Source organism: Arachis ipaensis, chromosome B5 (assembly GCF_059453495.1).
Source record: "Arachis ipaensis isolate K30076 ecotype BB chromosome B5, ASM5945349v1, whole genome shotgun sequence".
NCBI lineage: Eukaryota > Viridiplantae > Streptophyta > Magnoliopsida > Fabales > Fabaceae > Arachis > Arachis ipaensis.
Genome location: NC_142440.1, coordinates 84,182,431 through 84,193,662, shown reverse-complemented (window position 1 = coordinate 84,193,662; position 11,232 = coordinate 84,182,431).

Below are 11,232 nucleotides of genomic sequence, written 5' to 3'. Positions count from 1 at the left end.
CATCCAAGAGGTTGGGATCTTAATGGTGTAAGAGTTCTATGCTCATGCATGGGTCATGAAAAACCATGACATTAGTGTGAACCCTCATCCTAAAAATTGGAGCACCATGGTCTGAGGGAGAATCTTAGACTTTAGTCTGAAAAGTTTGAGGTTGGCGTTCAACTTGCTTTTGATGCAAGGAGGCCCACATCCTTACACTAGAAGAGTCAATTTTGGTCAAAGACTAGATCAAGTGCTCTCAGACATCTGTGTGGAAGGAGCACAGTGGAAAAGAGATTCCCAAGGCAAGGCTATCCAACTAAGAAGGCCTGACCTCAAGCCCATAGCTAGAGGATGGTTGGAATTTATCTGACGCGCTATTATCCCTACTAGCAACCGCTTTGAAGTGACCATAGACCGAGCCATCATGATCCATTGCATCATGGTCAAAGTAAATGAGGTGATACCTCAAGAATTGTACAAAGTGGCAGACAAGCCCTCCATCCAAGCAAGGTTAGCTTTCCCTCATCTTATCTGTCACCTATGGAATTCAGCCGAAATTGTCATAGAAGGCGATGCTCAAATTGAGGAAGATAAGCCCATCACTAAAAGAATGGTGGAGCATAGTAGAGAGCCGGCACATGAACCACAACATGAGCATGTGGAGCCGCCTCAACATGAGATCCTTGAGAAGCCTCAGGGGATGTATTTTCCTCCTCAAAGCTATTGGGATCAATGGCAGACTTCTGTGGGAGAATTAAGCTCTAACATGAATCAACTAAGGATGGAGCATCAAGAGCATTCCACCATCCTCAACGAAATTAGAGAACATCAAAGAGCTATGAGGGAAGAACAACAGAGACAAGGGCGTGACATTAAAGACATCAAGCGCTCTATTGGATTCTCTAGAGGAAGTGGTAGCCGTCGTCACTAAGGTGATCCCGTTCCATCACCCCCTTCTTTTATGTTATTTTTCTATTTCCATTATGTTTTATTGTCTGTTCTCGTGTTCTTATTACGTGATCATTTCTATCTATGTCTTAAAGTTATAAAATGTAACATATATCTCTTCCCTTGCATAAAAGAAAATTTTATTTGAAAAAAGAAAATTAAGATGCATGAATTTCAAGTTTTACCTTAAGAATAGTTCAATTATCTTGATGTGGTGGCATTATTTTTATTTTCTGAATGTATGAATGAACTGTGCATATTTAAAATTGGAATTAAGAATGTTGGCTCTTGAAAGAATGATGAAAAAGGAGAAGTATTTTTGGTAATATGAAAAATTCAAAAATTCATTCTTGAAGAAAGAAAAAGCAGCAAAAAAAAAATATATGCGAAAAAAAATGCGAGAAAAAAAAATTATATAGCAGAAAAAGAAATAAAAATAGAAAAAGTGATGAATGGATTTTTGATGGTTTAGAATTTCGCTAATGAAATCTCGTCGAAGTATAGTTTCTAACTCAAACAATAATCCTTTCATACAAAAGATTGTTTGCCACTAAAACAAACCCCTAAATTTATGAACCGAAGTATTGGAACCTCGGGTCATTCTCCCTAAGAATTGCAGTAAAGTGTCTTGTTATTGGTTATGAGGTATGTTTGGGGTTTTTGAGATTTTAGACAAGAAATATAAATGGAAAAGAAAATAAACTAACAACTAACAAAGCTCTTGGCAAGATATGAGAACTAGAAGTTCTATCCTAGTTATCCTCCTCAATTGTGACCACAAATTGTCCATTGCTACCACGTAGTTAACCTCTAACCATAGAGGAAAGTCAAGTGGATTTATTAACTTGATTCCACAAGTCCTAGCCAACTCCCAAGGGAAAGACTAGCTTTAGTGGTATCCAAATCAATTAGCAACTTCTAATTATCAATCAACAAAGGAATTAGATAACTCAAGCGGAACTAACTACTCCACCTAGGCCAAGAGGAACAAAATCTACACTAAAATCCAACCAAGCATTTTATCAAACACTTAGAAGGCACAAAAGGAAAGCATAGAAAAACAATAACAAGAGCAAAATCTAACAACAACTAATTACAAGGAATTAATTCCAACAATAAAAAAAAAACACAATTATTATGAATTACCTTGAATTGAATTGAAAGAAAAGAGAAGGAGCAAGAGTAGATCTACAACAAATCATGGAAACAACATAAAGGAAATTGCAACAAAAGAATAGAAGAATGATGAATGTAACAACAAGAATTGAGAAGCAAAAGTGGAAGAAAGCATGAATGAAAACCTAGATCTAAGAACTAAACCTAATCCTAATTCTAATCCTAGAGAAAAGTGAGAGCTTCTCTCTCTAAAACTAACTCTAAACTATTCCTAATGTGTAAAAATGATGCTAATCGATGATTCCCTTCAATCCTTGGTCCTTTTATGCGTTTTGGCGCCAAGGTTGGTTGCAAACTAGGCCCCACAGCTCCTCAGAATTTGCTGGGCACGTTTTCCATTTAAAAATCACGTGTGGCCACTGATGCATATGCGTACAGCATGCGTGCGCGTCCCTTGAGTTCCGCGATCCACGCGTGTGCGTACAGTGTGCGTGTGTGTGGATGAATATACCCAAATCTTTGGCTTTTCCATGTGTTCTCCACTTTGCATGCTTTCCTCTTCATTCCTTTGATCCATTCCTAGCCTTTTCAACCTGAAATTACTTAACAAATAAATCAAGGCATCTAGTGGAATCAAAGGTGAATAAAAATCATCAAATTAGAGGTCTAAAGCATGTTTTCACATCTAAGCACAAATAACGAGACAATCACAAAACCATGCTATTTCCTTGAGTAAATGTGAGGAAATGTTAATAAAATGCTCTAAATTCACCACAAGATAAACCCTAAAAATGGGGTTTATCAACCTTTCCACACTTAAACCAAGCATGTCCTCATGCATAAACCAAGAGAAAGTAAAGGATATCAACATTTATTCAATGCAAACTAAGCTAAATACAATCTACCTATATGCAACTGTCTACATGAATGCAATTGCTTGGTCAAAATAAATCAATTTTCAAGAAAATCAATATAAGAACAAGGGCTAAAGGTATTAGCAAGTCTAATCCACAATTAAATTGAGTCGTTAAATATTTTTACAAACTTGCATGAAAAGAGATGATCATAGGTGGAACATGTAATTGAGTAATCGAACCCTCGCCGGATGTGTTTACACTCTATTCGCTCAAGTGTTTAGGGTTGATTCTCTCAATTCTCTCATAATCATGCTTTCCAAGATTTGTTTTTCTTCTAACAATCAACATTTATTCCATGCATGCATACAATTATAATGAGGTCTTTTCATTGGTTGTAATGGGGCTAGGGTCACGGTAAGATGCATATTTGGTCAAGTGAGCTTGAAATTCGAATCTTTGATAAGCTTAAACCTCCCACCTAACCTATGACATCCTATACAACTTCAAAACTAACCTAACTACCCATTATTTTCACTTTTTAACATACTCATGCACTTCATTTTCATTTTATTACAAACCATATGCATTGATCTTTATTGAACTTTACTTTGCTTTGGGGCATTTTGTCCCCTTTTTATTTCTTTATTTTTCTTCTCTTTCTTTCTTTTTCTAATTTTTTTTTCTTTTCCATATTCAAATTTTTTTCTTTTATTTTTCTCTTTTTTTTCTTTTGTTTTTCTCACTTTTCTTTGCAATAAAATATATACAAGAGCATCAATGCATAAGGTTTTACATTCATTACACATGAGCATGTACCTAATTCCCAATATTTACAACAAAAATACAAAACTACCCTTTTATTCACCCAATGTCCCAAGGTTCCCACACTTGAATGATACACACACACTAGCCTAAGCTAATCAAAGATTCAAATGAAGGGCTTTTATTATTTTTCGCTTTAACGCTTGTAATGTGCTAAATTAAGAACAAGTGGGTTAATCGTTAGCTCAAATTGGCTAACAATGGAAGATAAATGGTAAGGCTATTTGGGTAAGTGGGCGATTTGAAATGATGGCCTCAATCATATAAATGCATGTCTACACAAAATAATAGACATAAAGAATCAAACAAATCAAGGATTACAATCATAGAGAGAGAATAATGCACACAAGAAGAGAAATAAGTGGTTATAAGATGTAACCACACCATTAGGCTCAAAACTCACTAGGTTGTGTGTTCTTCGCTCAAAAATATGTTCCACAATATATATACAATTCAAGCAAGTTCTATGAAAAGTTTTCACTCAAATCAATTGGTGTGCCCTATAGATAGAAATCATGAAAAATTTAATTATTTTGACTAAGCTTATTGTGTGTATATTTGCAAAAATAATAAAATGCAAGTAAAAATCCTAAAAGACCTAAAATAAAATGCAAAAGTGTTGAAATTAGAGAATTGTCACCCATGAACACCGAACGGTCGGACGACCTCGCAACACTTAAAAGTTTGCACCGTCCTCGGTGCATTTAAAGATGAGCAAGCGGGTACGGTGACTTTCCAGATTGCCACCTTCAGCTGGTAGATCAACTGGTTACTGCATGTTCTTAGTCTTCCTTCCGTTTTTGCTTGTGGTGCATCAATCATGCAAAATAGAAGATAGCACCATAAGATGAGAAGATACAAAAGCAAGGAAGCATACATTGTTGGAATAAGGTAATAATCACTAGAATTGAGTGAGTGAATTAGTGTGAAATTAAGGACAAAAAAAGTTTGTGAATTCTAAATTGCGCGCCTTTTAGAACACACATTAGCATAAAAAGCGATGTCACAAAAGAAACATGCATTTCACTTATCCTAGTGTGCTTGAGATTCTTTAAATAGACTTGTAAGGTAAAACAATCACTAAAGAAGCATGAGAGCATTCAAGCTAAAAGCATATGGATGCATATAATCATAAAACACAATGCATTAAAGTAAATGCGCAACATCCATCAAGAAATTGCCTAATCAAGGAAAAGGATTCAAATTACATGGTGGCCAATTCATGCAATTCAAGAAGAGTTACAAGCTCGAAGGCGATTCTCATCACTTGGTATTTTCAAAAGGTGAGCATGAAGAACTCAAAATCAAGTAGCAAAATATAACCTCAAAAAAAAATCCAACAATGAACATTTAAAAACATTCAAGCTAAGATAGCATGTAGTTAATAATAAGCAGCAATGTATAGTGAACTAAATTAATAATCCAACACTTGTAATGAAAAAGAAAAAAAAAGAAAATGAGAACAAAACTAAGTAGGTAAGTAACTAACGTAACTAACTTAAAGAAGTGGTTATAGATGGTGTTTGGGAGTGTCAGATGAAGGGTAGGAGAAGGGAAGAAGAAAGAAGAAGGAAAGAAATGGAAAGAAAAGAAGAAAAGAAGTGTAGTGAAGGAAGGTCATCCACGTGTACGCATGCATGGTGCGCGCGCGTGGATGATGGTGTAGTGGACGCGACATGTATGCGTACATGGCGCGTCTGCGTTGATGGTTTATTTCGAGAGTGACGCGTACATGTCATGTATGCATACGCGCGAGTTGGTTTGTGCCTCAGGCATAGTGCTAGCGCAGAGTAGGCACAACTATCGGGAAAATGGCTGGAAGGAAAAATCTTGCAATCCACGCATATGCGTACATGGCGTGTGCGCGTGGAGAGGTGAAAATGCTTAATGCACGCGTACGCGTGAGGTGCGCATACGCGTGGATGGTGCTCTATTTTTCAAAATTTTTCTATGTTTTTGGACCAAACCTAGCATTCCCAACCTCCAAACAGCTACCAAAACACCATAAAACCTTATTTAACAGACCAAACTATCAATTATATTCAACAAACTCAACAAAACATGAAATTAAACTAATTACCAATATATACAAAAAGAGAAAATGAAAAGAAGTTACCATGGTGGGGTGTCTCCTACCTAGCACTTTTGTTTAATGTCCTTAAGTTGGACTTATGGGGAGCTCCTCTCAAAGTGGCTTGTGCTTAAAGCTATCCTTGAACATCCACCAATGCTTGAGTCTCTAATAAGCTTCATTCTTCAATTTTAATATCTTCAAGCTTTGATGGAGTTCTTCACAAACCATGAGCTCCCAAATTTGTTTTTTCTTGTGCGATCCTAGATCCCACACTTTGTTTTGACACCGATCCTTAAATTGGTCATCATTATTCCATCCGGGTGGCATGACCTTAGAATTCTCAAAGAAGCTTCCAAATAACTTCCTAGACCCATGAAATTTGGTCCTCCACCAATCATTACTATACAACTTTGAGCATGCAACCATCATGAATTTAGAGTGATGTTTCAACCACTACACAACTCTCTTCTACTTTTAACTCTCACCAAGAGCTCTATGTTGACCATCATTTTCAATCAAACCATATTCAAGTGAGAAAGTAAAGCTTAGGGACAAGAATTTTACCCACTTGAATGTTGTGTAGGATGGTGACTTAGGAAAGGGTGGTCCCAATGATCTTGCAAGCTCCACTCCTTTGTGCTTTTCCTTGACTATCTCTACCTCTTCACAAACTTCTTCAATTTCAACCTTTTCCCTTTGGTAGCTCTCTTTCGATTCACTCTCTTCTTCATTGCCCACCAAGGCTATGGGAGGTTGTGCACATTCTTCTATAATTTCAACTTCATATCCAATGGGAAAGGATTCAATTATAGATAGAAATTCCTCCATGATTGAATCCATCTCTTGATAAACTTCTTCCAAATCTCCAACGATGATATGCCTTGGAGGTTGCGCACCCTCCTCAACATCAATATCAAGCTTCTTCGAAGAGTGCTCCATGATGCTACATTCCCATGGACTTTCAACATCTCCTAAATCCTCAACCACTTCCTCCTTTTCTTCAACAATCACGGCTTCCTCTAGTTGCTCCAATACAAAATAACATTCCTCATTTCCCACCAGAGTTTCCAATCTCTCCTTCATGCTATACTCTTCAATTGATTCTTCACATGTGGCTATGGAAACACCTTGAGTGTTCAAGCATTGGTAGGCTAAAGTATACACTACCTTGGTCAAGTTAGTCATAAACTCTAGGGTGTTCCTTTGCATATCCGCTTGGCCTTGAAGTAGCAAGGTGAGAGAATCATCTATCGGAGCTTGGAGTGGATAAAAGGGTTCATCATTTTGGAGAGAGGGTTCATAGTAGGAAGGTGGTTCTTCTTGATATGGGTATGGAGATTGTGAGTATTGAGGTGGTTCATGGTAGTAATCTTGATAGGGTTGTGGTGGTTCTAAAGGTTCTTGCTCATAATGGTCATAAGAATATAGTATGGGTGTTTGGTCATACAATGGATGTGGGTCACAAGAAGGTGCTTGGTAAAAATGGGCTTGTGAGCATGGTTGATAGTCATATTGAGGATAAGGTTCAGAAGCATATAGTGGTGGTACTTGATTATCATAAAAAGAGTCACCATAGCCATTGAATTGGTATGCACTAGGATGTGAATTATACCTATAAGTATCCGGAGGTTGTTGCCAATAGGAGTGATCAATTCCTTGAGGCTTCTCCCATCTTGAAGTGTTCCATCCTTGGTACATGTTCCGAGGGTTACCTGAAACTGTAGGTCGATCTTGGACGAGATCTTCTGTACTGGTCGGAGATGACGTGTCCGGTTGGTGGGTGGCGGCCGGAGCTGTCGTGTCTGACTTGCTGGACTGGCTATGCTTCTGATCCTTTGTCACCGGAGGGTGGTGGTACCTGCAAGGAACTCCGATGCTTAAGTTAGCAAGGGTATTAAGCAGGTTTTTAGTAGAATCAGAGTATGAGTTATAGCTAGGTGCTCCAGTGTATTTATAATGGTGAGGAGTGACTTTTCTGGAGATAAGATAGTTATCTTATCTTATCTTATCTTATCTTTAAGTGAGGTCATCTTATCTTCAAGGGAATCACCCTCCTCTTTGTAGGCTTGGGCTGCCTTAGGATTTGGGGCGTGGTCTTCTATTTGGGCCCTTCTTAAGCTTTCCTGGTGATTTGGCCGAGCTCTATGAGAAGAGGTTGGGTAGTCCTGACCTGAAGAGGTCGGTCAACTTGTCAGTAGAACATCCCGGGTCAGACAGCTCGACCCAGGGTATGAACAGTGCCCCTGCTCAAGCTCAGTCTTCCTTTTGAGATCGAGTCTTTAGTTTTAGGACTTCGATCCTTTTATGGTGAAGCCGAACTCGAGCATTTTGTAGACTTCGCTGAAGCTTTCGAATGTGAAGTGTTTTCTCCATTGTTTTCTTCTAAAAGCACGCGCCTAGCATTCTTGTCTTGGAAATGTGCGAGGGTTTAATACCCTCATTAATTGATTTTAATGCCCCGTTTCTCTTGCCACTTTTATTTTGAACTTTATATAAAAAATTGGTTTTCTCTTCTCTATAACTTCCCCCCTTTTCTCTCTGTCTTTCTGTTTTGCCTGAGACTTGCATTTTCTCTGCGACGCTTGTTTGGTGCTTGTTGGTGCTTTGCTTGAAAAGCGATTCCGGATTTTATTCGCTCCGTCCTCTAACTTCTTTAGAGCTTTCTCCTTTCTCTTCAGGTTGGCTCTCGTTTCTTTTACTTCTTTCATTGTTCCTTTTATTTCTTTGGTAAAGTTTATATATTTGCTTGAGTGCATTGTTGGAAAGCTTGAACCTTTTCGTATTTTTGTGCCTGTCTGTCATAGTGATGTATCTTTCTGGCTTTCTTTCGACCTTATTATACTTTGGTATTTCTTCTGATGATTAGGGCTTATCTTAGGGCTTTGCATGTTTGTTGCATTGCTGTTTGATTTTGTAGTTTCTGTGGGATAATGGCTTATTCGTTTCTGGAAAAGGTTACGTCTTTGATGATTTTTTCCTTAATATATTTTGTTGCTTGGTAGTTCTTGTAGATTGAAACTGTAGTTGCGAGGTGACTTTAACAATCCATTTTCTCTTCGGAGTGTTGATTGGAAGAAAGTTTTTATTTGTTGTAATAGCTTTGTAGAGAACAATGGTCTTCTTGGTGATCTTGCTCTGATTTGCGTTTTTTTTTCTTAGAGTCTTTTGCTAGGTTGTTTTAGTTTCTATAGGTTTTCCTAAGTCTTTTTTTCTGTGTCACTGCCCCCAAAGGATGCCCCTGGACCATGGTGTGTGTCTTGGGGCTTTCCTTTTACTGTTTGTATTGCTCTGGATCATGTCGTCCGAGTTGTTTTGATATCGCCCGAGCTATTTTTTGGTTAGTAATCTATTTTCCTTTCTTGTTTGTAGGATTAGTTGGCCATGTCTTCTCGCAAAAATATTATCAAGGCGTCTTCTAAGGTTCCTGAGGGGATGTTCGACTGGTTGGACTCCCTTGTGTTGCTATGTGTTTCTCTAGCTAATTCAGAATTCTGTGTGGAGCTTAGGAGACATCATCGAATCTGTAGTAGTAGGGACCAAGAAAACAACTATGAATTGGTAGCACCTGATTCTGACGAGAGGGTCTGCTTCCCTGTTCTGACCCAGGGGGAGCGTCCCTTTTTTTTATGCATACGACTTCTTCTTTAGCCAGATGAACATCACCCTTCCCTTCACTTCTTTTGAGACCGACCTATTATGGCCTTGTAACGTAGCTCCATCTCAGCTTCACCCAAATTCTTGGGGTTTCATTAAGATTTTTCAGTTGCTTTGTCAAGAATTTGATGTTAAACCTTCTCAAACTCTTTTTCTATATCTCTTTGTGTTGACCAAGCCTGGGACTACCAAAAAGAAAGCTTCTTGGATTTTTTTTAGGTCCGCCCAGGGACATAAAGTTTTTTTCATGTATGATGAGTCTTTCAGGGATTTTAAAAATTACTTTTTTAAGATCCGAGCTGTTGAAAGGGCTCGTCCTTTCTTTTTGGATGAGAATGGCGAGCCCCGCTTTCCCTTAGAATGGCAGAAGAACGTAGTGGTGTCTAGGTATACTTGGGAAATGTTGGACGAGGTCGAGAAGGCTTTTGTAACTGTCTTGGAAGATATTTGGGGGGAACCTCCCCATCTTGATACGAAGAAATTTTTGGGGAATCCATCCCTTGTCCGAACTGTGCTGGGTATTCATTATATTTTGCTCCTCTTTACTTTGCTTTCTTCGTTTTCTAGTTTGTAATCTGCTTATATTGTTGATTTCGTTTTTCAGAGTTGGTTAAAAATAACGACTCCATGAGGGCCTTCAAAAAGGCGAGGAAGGCTACTGCTGCCCAGAACATCTCGGCCAAGGTGGCTGGGGAGAGATCCTCTCATGTCCTGCCGAAGCCGTCAGTACCGAGCTCTCCTGGACCGAGGCGAATGATTCCTACCCCTCGAGTCCATGTGCTCGACCCTCCCAAGTCTTCTGCTGCCGTTTCTTCTCCTCCGGCTGTTCCTCCTTCAAAAAGACCTCGGACCGTTGAGCCCTTCAATCTGGACGCTCCTGATTTTGATGCCATTGGGTTTGTCGACCAGCAGATTGGTCCCTATGGTGCCCTTCCTATGGATGATGTTTCTCTTCTCTGTCACTTGGATTTCATAACTCGAAGTAGCATCAAGATGGCCCATATGGGGGCGGCTCTATATCGAACTGCCCAAGATCTTCCTATCCACGCAACGAAGGCCTTTATGGAGGAGGCCAAATCAGAGTTTGACCGGATTAAGGGTTTAAAGGAGGAGCTTGAGGTGAAGGTTGCGAGGTTGGAGAAGGAGTTTGAGGGTGAGAAAACTCGGCCTGTAGCTTTGGCTGCTTTTGCCAAGTTGTCTGAAGATATGGCGCTGAAGCACAAGGAGAGTTATGTCACGACTTACAGGGAGATGATGGGTCTTAGGGAGGATTTGGAGTCCGCTTGAGCTAATTATGCCGAGCTCCAGGGTCACCTTGAAGGCAGTGTAAATGCTGCTTATGAGAACCTGAAGGAGCAAGTTCGAGTTCTTGCACCCAAGCTCGACCTTACTCTCTTCAGCTTGGACAAAATTGTGAAGGATGGTAAAATTGTCCCTGATGGCCCTGACGATGATGATGATGTCAAACCTCCCCCTGTACCTGCTGCTAAAGCTTCTGTTGCGCTGACTTCTTCAACTCCTTCAGCTGAGGTTGGTCATCCCGAGTCGGATTCCGATTGTCAGGTCCTGAACCGGGATGACGGGATGATAGACGTGGTGCCTCTTCAGACTCGTCCTCCTTCTCCTCGTGATGCTGTGACTGGGAACTCTTCGAATCCTCTATGATTATTCTGGATGTTTGTGTATATAGCCCGGCTTGTGGGCTTTGAACTTTTTATATTTTGTAATTGGTGGTTCTGACTTTTTGATACTCTTTTAGTTGCATTTTTAGCAACTTTA